The sequence below is a fragment of the Typopeltis vanoorti genome, chromosome 16 (genome assembly GCF_054136105.1).
Source record: "Typopeltis vanoorti isolate ZY-2024b chromosome 16, IOZ_Tvanoo_1.0, whole genome shotgun sequence".
Taxonomy (NCBI): Eukaryota; Metazoa; Arthropoda; class Arachnida; order Uropygi; family Thelyphonidae; genus Typopeltis; species Typopeltis vanoorti.
The window spans coordinates 108157056-108172347 of record NC_143564.1 but is presented as its reverse complement, the minus strand read 5'-3'; positions in this window follow the sequence as shown (position 1 = coordinate 108172347).

Genomic DNA, 15292 nt, shown 5'->3' with positions numbered 1-15292 from the left:
CTGGAGTTCCAGAACCGAGCTTACAACAGCTTTTCTTCGTCGTTTAAGGTTACAAATGGGATATCCCACACGAGTAAACAGGTTACGCTATCTGCAGTAAATTTCAGTTTGAGATTCGAGTGGTTTAACTCAAGTTTGAAATGAAATTATTATTATTATGTGACACCTCCAGGAAGTCCAAAGACTCATCGAGGGAGAGTGTGCCAACAGCATCTACCGATTATCTTCCAACTACTAACCGCGCTCAAACTTGCTTAACTTTTTGCGTGAGCCATTAGTAGCAGAGGCTCTACCAATCGACCAACCTTTGGAGAACAGTGCCCATAAACCTTAATGAACTTCGAATGAATTTCTTTTGGCGTTAAACCTTCTTTTACAAACAATTTTATAACTGCACGATACTCAATTATCAATCAAATAACTGTGTACTCACAAGTCACACACAGATTCCTTTTCTATTAATCATATAAATGTACACCTAATCGTTCCATTAATCATAAAAAAAATCAGCTAACGCCTTTTTATTCCTGTATACGGGGAGTAGGCGAGGCCATTTTAGCCCTATCTAACTTTTGGAGACTGAGTGGGCAGTTCAATCTCCACTGGTACCCAATCAGAGATAGATGACCCAAGGCTATCACTAATTAAGTGGTACACAGTGAAGAGAGATGGCTCAAATGTGCCGCCATCTCGTGGTCCATAACCCTAACACAATATATTTAATGTCTGAAATAATGTGGGTTCTACGGTCGATTTTCTTGAGTTTACGGGACGAAAAACCCAAGTTTCAGGGAGGAAAAACCCGCTTGCCCGTGCCAGAGATCCATTAATCATATAAATGTAAAATTTAAATTGCCATTTAGAGTTTCTTCGACTAGGATTCCAACTTAGTGGAAGTGGAGAGAACATCTCTTGAGAAATTTGTGAATTATTCACTGGACCTTGTTTATTTAGCAGGACAGGTAATTCATTGGTGAAATTTGTGGAATTAGACAGGCATGGTAGCTGTTTTACAGAGGAAATGATAGATTTGAAGTTAGTTCGACTGTGATGTTTCTGGAATAGCCTGAATCACTAGAAAAAATATTCGCAGACCCAATACCAGCTATCCGATCACATAAGCACTATACACATAATTAAATTTTAGAGTAAATTTTGCAACGTTTGGAGTTAAATATCAACAACTTATTTACTGAGGAAGCTCTTCGTTTTGTTTTTGAACATCAACTTCATCTTTGAGAAAATGCTTGATAGTATATATAGATAATTTGCAAACAGAAACAGTAGTTTAATCTCTAGAAATCAAAGAACGTTATTAAGCTATCTAAGTGCAGGATGAAGGGCTCATCTTATACAGATTAAAAAAAAAAATCAGTTAACGCCTTTTTATTCTCGTATATATAGGGAGTAGGTGAGGCCGTTTTAAGCCCTATCTAACTTACAGATTATCACATCAAAAAATCGTATGGTATTACACTAATCGATCTAATAATTTTCCAAATATTCATATATTAGTTGTATTGAAACCTACCCTTTAAAATGAAAATATTTTAGTCATATTTCACCTTCATTAATATGAGGTGCGTAGAATGAAATTCATGGAGTATATACAGGTATTTATTAAGTTCATTCATCAACTTAATAAAGAAGAGGCTCATGTTTAGAATAATTCTAAACATGGTCCTCTAGGTTTTGAAAGTAGTTATCTCAGACTACTCAAATTTATACTTGCAGAAGAAAAGAAATATCAGATACACAACAAGACATATGGACTATGCCGTGGATCGCTTCATTACAAGCAAAATAAGAGCAATGCAAAACAAATTATGAGAAGCTAACAGGTAAAGATAAAAAGGAACAAGATCTGTATATATGAACGATGCTGTAATACCTCAAATAATAAGTTCTACACCTGTAGAGGATAGTCTAATGTCCTACACCATACACATTTATAGATGGGTCTTATAAATCCCAGAAAAGGAAGAACATTACGTTTTTCACCGAGTGTTGTTCACTCAATTTCACTGAGTCGAACATGAAATTTGCCTTAATTGCGAGTAAGGTATACATTACTACCCTGACAGTGTTAGTTTCAAAGAAGTAGAGACGTCAAAACATCTCAATTTATAGTTGAGAATATTCGGAACACCTCTTGGGCAATCATTTTGGAAGTGTTGTAGGTCACTTCATAAATAAAGACAAAAACAATATAGATTTGCATGAATAATTTTTAGTATAGTTTGTCTGGATGAATAAAATCTATATTGTTCTGAATACGGGGTGTAAGGCTGAAATGCAATATAGCAGGGATGTGAGGGTTTATGGAAAGTGGCGGGTTTTCATTATCCGGTGTGAGATCGTCATACATGTTTGAGGCCTTTTTTAGATTATCAGATTATCTTCCTGTATCCTCTTGAATTCTAACTGTTGACTCACACTCGCATATAGGCCATGTATTGCTTGATATTGAAGATAGATTCCATGATGTCTTAGAATATGCATTGAATGTTACACCATATGAATTATTGAACCAGTCCAAGAAGACTAACTAAGAAGGAACTAAATAAAATAACACTTTCATGAGAGACACTTGACCCGATTAACTTTTGAAATTAAATCTGAGGGGGGGGGGTGACTAATGAAAACATTAGAAATTATTACAAAGAAATCAGTTAAGCAATACATAGCAGGAGGATAAAGAAACATATATTAATATGTGCAAAGATAGACCCATGAAGTCTCATTAAGACAGTAATGAGATGTAGCTACTCCTTCCAAAATGAAAGTGCTCGCAATAATTTTGAGGGGAAAAAAAAAAGCTAAGAAAAAATAATGGTGGACACTATCCCATTAGGACAGTTGTTTTGGAGAGATCGAAAGAATACTGTGAGGATTTCTACAAATATTCAGATACATTGGCTAATGAATATTTTTTCATCATCCTAGCTATCAAAAATGTGAAAACTGGAAAAGCAACACATTATAACAGAATTTATGAAATGTAGCTATTCTTTTCAAAAAGCAAAGAGCTCTCTAATAATTTTGAGGCAAAAAAAAACAACAGAGAAGATAATGGTGGTCACCTCCTAACTGGGAAGGGGAAGGGGGAGTGACAAGTGACCAAGCTGGTAACAGATCTGTGGAATCCTCCCTATGAGGATAGGTCAAAGTTGTGGGTTAGTAAGTTTGGTTCATAGGTTGAAAAGCAGGGACATGATAGAAACTTATAATAAATAATAAGCTAATGCCCTTTTTATTCCCCTTATAGGCCTTTTAACCCTATCTAGATTTTGGAGACTGAGTGGGCAGTTCGGTCTCCACTGGTAGCCAATCAGAAATAGCTGGCCCATAACTATCACTAATTATAGGCAGCAACCGATGAAGAGACTGGCCAACAAGTGCTGCCATCTCTTGTTACTTAACCCTAACAGGATATGTTACTGTCTGAAATAATGTGGGTTCTACAGTCGATTTTCTTGAATTTACAGGACGAAAAACCAGAGTTGCCGGGCAAAAAAACCCACTTGCCCGTGCCAGAGATCGAGTAACTAAGGAATTGGTCGAAGAAAGGCTTAGAAAAGTTCCTCCAGTTGGTGACTAGAATTGAACTATGTCTATCTTTAGGCAGCCTAGCAAAGAGGATACAAGGCCACTTCCATTGAGCTACACTGCCTGATAGAAACTTATAAGAAAGATGTTAAAAGGATTTTGTTAAATTGATGCAATCGAAAATATGTGACAAATAGAAAACTAGGGGTCATCTGTAAAAGTTATGTTAGAGTGTAGTTAGCAAGATTATGCCATCTATATTTTTTACGTAGAGTGGTGAAAGAGTGGAATGGATTGTCAGAATTAGTTGAGTGTCCTGCAGTTGAATGAGTTTAAGGAGAGGCATGATAGCTTTTGTGTGAATAAAAGTTAGTGTGGGTCTCCCACAATGAGTCTCTAGAGATATTGTAAATAATAATAATGTCTCATTTATGTTATGTAATTATAGTACTATGGACAGCTTTTTTCTCAGTACTACCTTGTCATTGGCCTTTTCTAGTTCTACACAACTTAAATATGGATCCTTGTTATACTCCTGTGATTTCTCAACTATATGTAAAGTGAAAATCTGATCATGACAACCCCCCCCCTCCTCTATTTGCCTTTAGCCTAGGATGTACTTAAAGTTTTCCTTCCACAATTTTTTTTAGTCTGTACTCAAGTATACTTACATAAATCTTACCTTGGACACACAGTACGGAAATTCCTCTGTTAATTCCCATGTTAGTTTTATTTCTCATTTTATTATTATTATTGTTATTATTATTATGTGACACCTCCAGGGAGTCCAAAGACACATCAAGGGAGGACACCTACTCTACATCTCTCTATCTCCACCAACTACAACTAACCACACATACGCCATCTACCACCCACCACCACTAGTATTTTCACAGACAATCACAAACATCCATGCCCACAGCATGATTCGAACCCGCAGCCGTTTGGCCGAAGAGCAGATACACTAACCACTCGGCCAACCAGGCCAGCTACTATCGTGTGGCTACTATGAAAGCTCTACTGCAGTCATCTGGAATTTAATCTTCTCAACAGGCCTTTTGAATTATGCATTGCAGTCACTGTAAAACTTTTATATTTCCATATTCGAACATTTTTGGTTGGATATTCAGGAGGTGAACATGATTGGGAGCCTAAGAGGATGTTCCGACAGTTTTATATACTAATGCCAGAAGCATCAGGAATAAGAGGGAAGAGTTTTTAGCATTGGAATGCTGAAAACTCTCCCTTTAAGTGCAGCCTTGCCAAAGGTTATAGGCAATAGTGAGATTGGCTAACAGCAGAAGATGGGTTACAGGGATAGAATGTGATAGATTTAGTATTTTCAGGGAGGATAAAGTAGACAGCACAGGATAGGGGATGGGCTACTGCTGGTGATAGCAGATGAATTGCAGCCAACAAGGGGTACGAGTCATTTAGGCATATGGCAGTTTTTCTGAGTCAGTATGGTGTGATATTGAGGCCAATAGGATAAAATATAAAATTGGTTGCTGCTATAGGCTAGGGTTAGCTGTGATGATGTGGAAGACATGCATCAGCAGATTAGTACAAGTGCAAGTTGAGTAATTATTATGAGGGGACATCAGCTTTGGAGGCACAGATTGAAAGTATCATATGGCAGGAAGGAAATGGAATTTATACACTTACTGAGAGATAATTACTTGAGTAGAATGCGACAGAGGGTACTGGGTGTATGAGAGTTTCAGATCATGTTATAGGATCAGAAGACCTGTCCATAACTAAGGTACCTCCTACGTTGCCTCCAATTGGTGAAAGTGATCATGTGGTCTTCACTTGGGAGATACCAAAACATGTGGAAATTTCAGTTAAGAAGGGAATATATGTGGAACTACAAGTAATTATGATACACTTAGGAGGCAGCTTGGAACAGCACCATGGCATAAAGATCTGCAAGGGAAGGATGTTCAGAGTCGCATGGAGGAATAGGCAATTGGTTTCTGGAGGATGCAATATCACACTGGTACCCAAGGTCAGGAGAGTAAATCGGGTAAGAGTTAGATGGATGAGTAATATCATTAAGCAAGAGTGGCAAAAATAATATGTTATGTAGGGCATATAAGGAGAAAGTGACCAGCTAACTCATGAACAGTACAAGGAACAGGGGCAAAAAAGGTAACCAGCATGGTAAGGAAAGCAAAATCAGATTATGAGAAGAAGTTAGCTGAGCAGACGAAAGAAATCACAAAGAGTTTTTTCGTTATGTGGCAAGTAGGAGGAAAAATTGCTATGGAAAGATAACTTTAATGAGTGTAGATGGTAGAGAGGTAAATGCAGACAAAATTGTTAAGCCACTAAAGTGACCATTTTGCAAGGGTATATCATCCAAGTGAAGATATTGCTATGGCAGAGATGACGGGGACTGATGTCAGAACAGATGTTGATGAATTGGAGGTATTTAGGATATTGCAGAATCTGAATAGGAATACAACTATGGGATTGGATAGGATATTGGCTTGTATTTTAAGAGAATGTGCAGGGAAACTAGAAATGCCTTTGACTAGGTTACAGCAAAGCTCCAAGAGAGTGGAAGAAGAGCAAAATAATTCCTTTGCATAAAGGAGGATATAAGTCTTTGGCAGCAAATTATAGACACAATCAGTATCTCAGGAGTGGTGGTAAAAGTACTGGAAAAGTTGGTCAAAGAGAGAATTCAGGAATGGGTGGATAAGAATATGATACTCTATTAGCAGCAGCATGGCTTTATGAAGCGTCAGTCATGCCAATCTATCACCTTTTTATAATAATAGAGTGACAGATGAGTTGGATAAAGGGAATAGCTACATGACGACGCTGCTGGATTTTGCAAAGATGTTTGACAAGATACGCCATGGAACTCTGTTATGTAAACAGCAAATAAAATAGGGATGGATATGGATAAAAAGGTGGCTGATGGATACCAAAAAGTAGTATATGGAGGAGAAAAATCCAGGAAAAATCCAAGTGCTGCATGGCTCTGTGCTTCGACTGCCGCTGTTTAATTTGTACATAAATGATGTAGGAAATAACATGAAGGGAGATATTCAGTTATTTACTGATGATGCAAAGTTGGGAGAATAATGGTTGATCAAGGTGATGTAGAGAGCTTGCAGGATGGGCTGACAGTATGGACAAAACATAATGGATTTCAATTTAACGTGGAAAAGTGTAAAGTTATGCATTTTGGGATAAAAAGATTACAAGCTCTGTACCATTGAGGGAACCATACTTCAGGAAATTGATGAAACTAGGGATTTGGGGTTTTGATGTTGAAAGTTTATTTTTCACTTAACCAAGTGAAAAATAAACTTTCAACATCTTTCTCTAAATCCAGAGTAATTTAATAAAAAGGTGGCACACCATTTGGCAACTCCTATAGGTAGAGATGACCTTGCTAATGCTTCTGCCTGGTATCTCCACTTGGGCCTGGCTCCCACTGAAGAGACCTCAATAAAGGTCGAAACTAATCTGGGTAATGGCCCTTCCCTTAATGCATAACATTATCCATATCTGCAAGGAGATATGTTTTGCATTATGGGAGATACTGAGATAGGAGTGATGTTAGCCTGCTCCACCTTTGCAACGAGTGGCCCAGTGTTGTACCACCTTACCCCAGTCCTGAAGATACTTTCAGTCACAAACTTTGTTTGCTCACACTTAAATAAAGGATTAAACTAAATTTTTTATAGGGATTTGGGGGTAATAGAAAACAGAGAGTTGAAGTTTAGAGGGCATATTGCTAAAGTAGTCAGGGTGGCCGACAGGATTACTTGTTTATTGAAGAAAAGAGGAAAGTCACCAGTGGTATGCCTCAAGCATCTGTTTTAGGGCTACATGTATAAGGAATTTATCATTGTTCTTTATAAAACCTTGATATGACCACATCTGGATTATTGTGCTCAGGTTTGGTCATCTGGGTTTCTTGGGAAAGTGGTGGAGAGGATCCAGAGGTGAGTGGTCTGTGGAATGCTTCCTATGAGGATAGATTGACGGTGTGGACTGCAAAAGTTGGTTGACAGGTGAAAAGGAGGGGAGGAATATGATAAAAATATTTAAGTTACATAAAGGATTTTATTGGATTGATGCAATGGAAATGTTTCAGCACTTGGCTAGAGGGGACAGAACAAGAGGTCATCCCTGGAAGTTGAGTAAAGACATGGTTAGTAGGGGTGTGAAGATTGGTTTTTTTTGCTTGGAGAATGGTGACTGAACAGAATGGGTTGCCTGTGTCATTTGTGAGTACTTTGTCTTTTATTAGTTTCAAGGAGAGGAATGACAGATACTGTGTTGATAATTTGGATCTCCTACGATGTGTCTTGGGACTCCATGGAGGTGCCAGTGCAATAATAATATCTATCCCAGCTGCTTTTTAATATCTCAGCTTCTTTTTTATGGCTTTTTTCTTCCTGAAGGATTGATATGTACTCCTCGTTACAACCTCTTGAATATTTTTATTATTATTATTATTATTATTACATGACACCTCCAGAGAGTCCAAAGACTCATCGAGGAAGAACACCTACTCTACATCTCTCTGTCTCCAGCAACTACATCAACGCCATCTACCGCCTGCCACCACCACCACTAATATTTCCACAGACAATCACAAACATCCATGCTCACAGCGAGATTCAAACCCGCAGCCTTTTGGATGTGGAGTGGATACACTATTGCCAGGAACTTCAATATGTTTTATTTTCCACAACTGCCTCTAACTTTTTGAGGTCGTCATGGAGTTTTGATTTTTCTCTCCATGCATACGAATTTGCCATGTGCCTCTATGGCTGAAAGAATTAATTTTCTTTAGAATCTGCTACTGCAAGGATTGGTTCTTGATTTCAAGCTCTTTCATTTTTACTTGAAAAATATTTTTTTATATTGCTGTTGTCATTTCCCCTAAAGGGTTGCTTATTGCCTCGCTGTTGAGAATGTGCTGTGGAAAAGATGTTTAATTTTTGTAGTAATTAGTAATATTGACTAAAAATATTTTAAATTATTAATTAATTTTATTATTTAATTAATTATTATTTAAATTTTTTTTTTATATTGCTGTTGTCATTTCCCCTAAAGGGCTGCTTATTGTCTCTCTGTTGAGAATGTGCTGTGGAAAAGATGTTTTATTTTTGTAGTAATTAGTAATACTGACTGCATTTTGGTATAATTTCATTTGTTTCATAGCTTAGAATAAAACCACATGATTGTGTAACCTTGAGGGTTTGATATAAACATTTCTTTTGCTACTTTTTGAAGCTTGTGGTGAATGATGACAAAATGGCATGTGAGATCTGCACATTCTGCAGCATGAAAGCAAAATTAAATTAATGGTGTTAATTTTTTGAGAATGGTTCATTGTTGTGAGTGTGAGTATATGTGGGGAATGTGTTTGTGGAGAGACTAAACCGGAGATGAGAGAAAGATAACAATAACATGAGTTATTGGTAAATGCACAACTGACTGATGGAATGAACCGAGCATAACTGCAGAAGCAGAAGACTGTATGAATCTTGTAATGAAAGTAAGTGAGACTGTGGAAGAAAGTACTGTACAGCTAATGAAACTAAAGTGGGTGATGCCATGGTAGAGAAGGAAAGTAGCAATAAGGAAATAAATGCCAGACCCAGAGGGAGCAACTTTGTAGGAGTGACAGATAGTGATTCCAGGATGCAAGACTTGAAAAATTAGTTGAAAAATATGCACAATGAGATTAGAAGTTTGGTGGATAGGAATGAAAGAGTGTAAAAGGACACAGTGGAGGAAAGCAGAGAAAAAGAAGGGTGAAAAATGACTCGAGTTGCAATGTATGGAGATTCCATTGATAGAGGTGTGGTAAATGAGATTCAGAATGTCTATTTTCCAGGAGGGAAAATTAGCAGGATAATTGTTGCATTGGATGAGAAGTATACAAGCAAGAGAGTTAGTATGGTTATTGGAACAGATGATTTTGTTGGACATAAGGACTCAAGAATGTAAGAATTGATATCAGAAGTTTATTGAGAGTGAAAGATAAGTGTAGTAGGAAAGATAGGCAGTGTGTTATCAAGGTATGATTGCGACAACTTGAGACAGAGTAAGAATCATGAATAGAATGTTGGAAGATCTGTGTGAGGAGAAAGGAATGATATTTGTAAATTGTGGCATGCATTTGAGAGAAGGACGGATTTGTACAAAGGAAAGTTACTAGTGGTGTGCCTCAGGGGTCTGTTTTAGGGCCATTGCTGTTTAACTATGAATGATATTGGTAAAGATTTTGATGGAGATATTCAGTTGTTTGCAGATATCATCTGCATTCATTGCAGATAACAAAGACCATCTTTGTTATCCGCCTTTGTACCCTTTCCACAGTTAATTTATCCCCTTCAAATCCCGGGGTCCAGAGCTGAGAACAATAGTATAAGTGTGGTCTGATCAGAGTCTTATACAACGGAATGATAACCATTTTATCTGTGCAGGTCAGCGTCCTTCTCATGTGTTTGCCTGGAGGGATGATAGAAAATGTGGCTATGGCAATTAAGAGGGGTGAAAGGATGGATGAAATGATTGTGATGGTGGGCACGAATGTCTTGAGAGGCAGTGTAAATCGGGCGGTGAGAGATCTGACATTCTTGCTTGAAGTTGTGCAAACGCAGAGAGGGAAGATTTTGTGTGTGCGTTGCCCAGGTATGATACTGACGAGCTGAGCAGAAGAGCAGCAATACTGAACCGCATTATAGCCAGAATGTATGAGAAGAGAGGATTGGAATATGTGCATACTTGGAGGGCATTTGAGACAAGAAGGGAACTGTATGCTAGAGACTGCTTCCATTTGAATGAGGAAGGACGAAGGCATCTGTTTTCTGAATAAGTCAGTGTATCAATGCAGGGAAACTAGAATTCCCAGGGTGGATGGCAGCAGGGGTGGCCTCTTGTGGGAAGGGGGATGACATCAGGTAACATTGAGCCCGGGGGGGGGTCGAGAGGGGACAATGATAGGTATAGAAGCAGTGACATTTTATGCTCTATACTAATGCCAGGAGTATCCGAAATAAAGGAGATAAATTGGTGGCACTGATAACATCAACCTGGCCAAAGATTATTGGGATCTCTGAGACGTGGTTGATATAATAACCGGAATTGAAGTGGCAGTGGTACAGCATATTTCGGCAGGATAGGAAAGGAAAACGTGGTGGTTTAGTATTGCTTATGATAAGTGATGACTTATATCCTCTAAGACTGGAGGCTTTGGAAGACAGTAACACAAATGGTTTTGAAAGCATATGGTGTGAGGTAGAAGTGACCAAGACAGGATATTTAGTGGGGGTGTTGCTATAAACCAGGGAGCACAGAGGATGGGGACCAGGAGATGTTTAGGCAGTTGAGCTTGGCAAGTGCAAGAAGAATGATTGTTATGGGAGATTTTAACTACAGCAGTATAAATTGGGGAGAGGAAGATGCATGTAGTAATAAGGGAATGGAATTTCTTGAATTCTTGAGGGACATATGTCTTAGGCAATGTGTAACAGAGGGAACAAGAGGTTCAAGAGTTTTGGATTTGGTCATAGCATCAGAAGAGCTGATAATAAGTGAGATGACATCTCTCCCCCCAGTTGGAGAGAGTGACCATGTGGGTTTGACTTGGAAGATGAACAGACATGCAGGTGTATCAAAGCAAAAGGAACGTATGTGGAATTATAAGGCAGGTGATTATAATAGTCTTAGGTATCAACTAGGGGCAGTTCCATGGAGGGCAGAATTGGAAGGCTAGGATATCATTAATGCTTGGGAAACTGGGAAAGGTTATTTGCTAGCAGCAATAGCAAGCTGTATTCCATGGGTGAAGAAGCTGACACAATTTGGTGTAAAGTGGATGACAAACAATATCGAACAGGAACTGCAGTTGAAAAAGAGATTATGGAAGAGATATAAGGAGAGGGGTGGAGGACAGATAAATGAAGAATATAAGACGCAAGCCAGGAGAGTGACCAGAATGTTGAGGAAGGCAAAACTGGAATATGAAAAGAGATTGGCACTAAGATCCAAAGAAAATCCTAGGGAATTTTTTAGCTCTATGGCCAGTAGGCAGAAAAACGATTGTGGAAGAATGACATTGCGGGATAAAAATGGGAATAGAGTGACTGATGCAGAGGACATAGTGGAGTTGTTCAATGAACACTTTATTGGAGTATTTCATCCTGGAGGAGTCAATTTGAATACTAGAGGGATAGGGTAAGTTCTGGGTTTAGAGATGCAAGAGGAGAGTGTGTTCCGAATACTGAGTATTCTGGATACCAGTAAAGCTGATGGACTGGATGGTATTTCAAGATGGGTTTTGAGAGAATGTGCTAAAGAACTGACAGCTCCATTGACCTAAATTTTTAATAAAAGTCTGGCTGTGGGAAAGATACCCAGGGAATGGAAGGAAGGTAAGATAGTGCCATTGCATAAGGGCGGTAGCAGACTGGTAGTGTCTAATTATAGGCCTGTTTGTGTGTCATCGGTGGTTGTTAAGGTCTTGGAGAAATTAGTGAGTGACTATATAGAGTGTTGCACAGATGAGGGTAATGTTATCTGTGAGAATCAACATTGATTTGTTAAGGGGATCTTGCTTTAGTAATATGGTTGCCTTTTATAAAGTGACAAGAGCAATTGATGAAGGAAAGGCATATACTGCCATTTTTTTTGGATTTTGCAAAGGTGTTTGACGGGGTGCCACATGATAAGCTGATATTTAAGTTACTGCACATGGGTTTAAATGTCAGGTTAGTCAAATGGATTCAGGATTGGCTGACTGATAGGTATCAGAGAGTTGTGCATGGTGGGGCAATATCAAGGAAGCAGAAGGTTACAAGTGGGGTTCCGCAGGGCTCAGTACTGGGACCTGTATTGTTCAACCTTTATATCAATGATATTGTCAATGGATTGCAAGGGGATATTCAGTTGTTTGCGGATGATGTGAAGCTGGGAAGGGTTATCAGTAATAGTGCAGATGTGTCAGCCCTGCAAGAGGATTTGAATAAACTAGACAGATGGGCAAATGAATGGGGGTATCGATTCAATGCAGCAAAATGTAAAGTCTGGAGATTTGGGATCCATCGATGGGAGGATGCATACTCGATAGGGGAGCCTCTTGTCTTCCCTTCTGGAGGAGGTAGGGGAGACAAGTGGTGATGATTGATAGAAAACTGAAATTCAGGATGCATATTGCAAAGGTGGTTAGGGTAACTCAGAGGATTGTTGTAACACTGAGAATGACGCTGACCTGCAGAGATAAAAGAATTATCATTCTGTAGACTATTGTTCTCAGATTTGGTCCCCAGGATTTGAAGGGGATAAATTGACTGTGGAAAGGGTACAAAGGCAGATAACAAAGATAGTTCCAGGACTGTACAATATGAATTATGAGGATCGACTGAGGGAATGTGGACTGAAGAATTTGGTGGATAGAAGAAGGAGAGGTGGTATGATTGAGAATTTTAAACTGTTGAGAGGCAGTTACACTGGAGAGTTCTTTCACTTGGTGGAATGGCGGGAAGGAGCGATGACAAGGGGGCTATCCCTGGAAGTTACGAAAGGAGGCTGTGTGCAAGAGGGTGAGGAGTGGTTGATCCCTTGGAATGCATTGCCTGAGAGAGTGGTTCCAGCAGGAATGGTCAATGGGTTCAAGGAGTGGTATGATAAACTTTGTGTTTCCTAAAAATGACCTCCCATGATGAGTCTTTTGACTCCATGGAGGCCTGGATAATAATAATAATAATAAAAAGAGTAAAACAATAACCAGAAATATTATTCCGATGTTTTAACCATACTAGACGAAAAAATTCATGAGAAAAGACCCAGTTTTCAGAAGAAAAAAATCATCTTTCATCAGGACAATGCACCTGCCCACAAAGGTGTTTTGGCAATGGAAAATTAATGGATCTGCACTGTGAATTGTTGGAATATCCACCCTATTCCCCAGATTTGGCTCCCTCTGAGTTCTATCTCTTCCCAAAACTAAAACTCTTCCTCACTGGTCAGCGTTTTTCTTTGAATCAAGAGGTGATTGCAGCTGTAGAGGGGGTATTTTGCAGAACTTACTGAGAACCACTACAGTGATTGGATAATGGCGCTGGAGCATCTCTGGAATAAATGTATTAGTTTTAAGGGAGATTATGTTGAAAAATAAAAATAATTTTGAAATTATAAATTCATTTTTTCATTGTTAGGCCAAGAACTTTTCAGACCACCCTCATATTTACAAATACCAGGAGCATCAGAAATAAGGGAGATGAAATGGGTTCACTGATGAGTTTATTTGCCCAAAAATTTTTGGAATAACTGAAACAGTTGGATAAGGATGATATTCTGATAAGAGTAGAAATGCAAGGGTATGATGTGTTTTGTTAATAATGACAAGAAGGCAGGGGAGTACTATTGATGATAACAGGGGAATTATGTCTGAAGAGTAGAGATGCAAGAGAGAAATAGTGGCTGTGGTTTGGAGTCAGTATGCTGTGAGGTGGAGATTTATAGGAAGAAATATTTTAGTTGGATGTAGCTATTATAGACCAGGGAACATGGAGGCTGGTGATGAAGAAATGTATAAGAAACTTGGTGTAGTGTACAAGGGAAGGGTGATCATAATGTGGGCTTTAATTATGATAATATAGATTGCAGTGAAGAGATAGCTTTTGGTTATGAAGAAATGAATTTCTTGAGTCCAACTGTCTTATGCACTAAGGGATCAATCCATTCCTTTCATTGCAAGATGTGATTGTGAGTGGGATGTGTGGTAACGTATGTGATGGCCAACTATATGAAAACCTCTGTAAGGAAAGAATATTTATGAAACTATAAGGCAAGTGATTATGAGAAACTTGTATACACAGTATATGAGGAGACAGCTTGGAACTATAGCATGGAATTAGGAGTTAGTCAGGAAGGAGATGAATGGTGTTTGGGAACTGACCAAGAGATATTTAGTAACATCAATGTGTGAATGTTTTCTAAAGGTCAAAAGGCTGAATAAGGTAGGTCAAATGGGTGAATGAAGGAATTAAGCATGAAATCTGAAAGAAGATACTATGAAGGCAGAACAAGATGAATAATGGTAACAATCAATTGCATGAGGATTATAAAGAGCAGGCTAGGAAGTAAGGACAGTAAAAGTGCAGTATGGGCAGAAATTTAGCAAATCATGTCAAGAATAATCCTAGAGAGATTATATGTGGCAAGTAGAAGGAAGAATGATTATGGTAAGATGATACTACTAAATGAAGATGGTAGATTGGTAACCTGCAGAGGACCCAGTTGAGGTATTCAGTGAACAATTCATAAGGGTGTTTCATCCTCATCACTGTGAAATCATGACCTCAAGTGTAGAGATATTAGGACAGGATGGCTTAATTGTGAGTGAGGAGGTATATGGTATATGAGCAATGATGTGAGCTTGATGTCAATAATCAGTAAGGCAACAGGATTTGATAACATATCAATGCCTGTCTTAAAGGAATGTCCAGGAACTTAGTGTCACCCTTGGTAAGTAAAGTAGGTAAAATTATTCCACTGAACAAAAGTGGTGATAAGGCTGTGGCTACAAATTATAAGCCAGTCTGTAGATCTGGAGTTGTGGATAAGGTAATGGAGAGATTAGTGACAGCTTACATACATAAATGGGTTGATAACAGCTGTATTCCCTGTAATTGTGAGCATGGGTCATGTTGTACAAATTTGCTTATACAGTGCAACAAGAGGAGATGCATATATAGTAGTA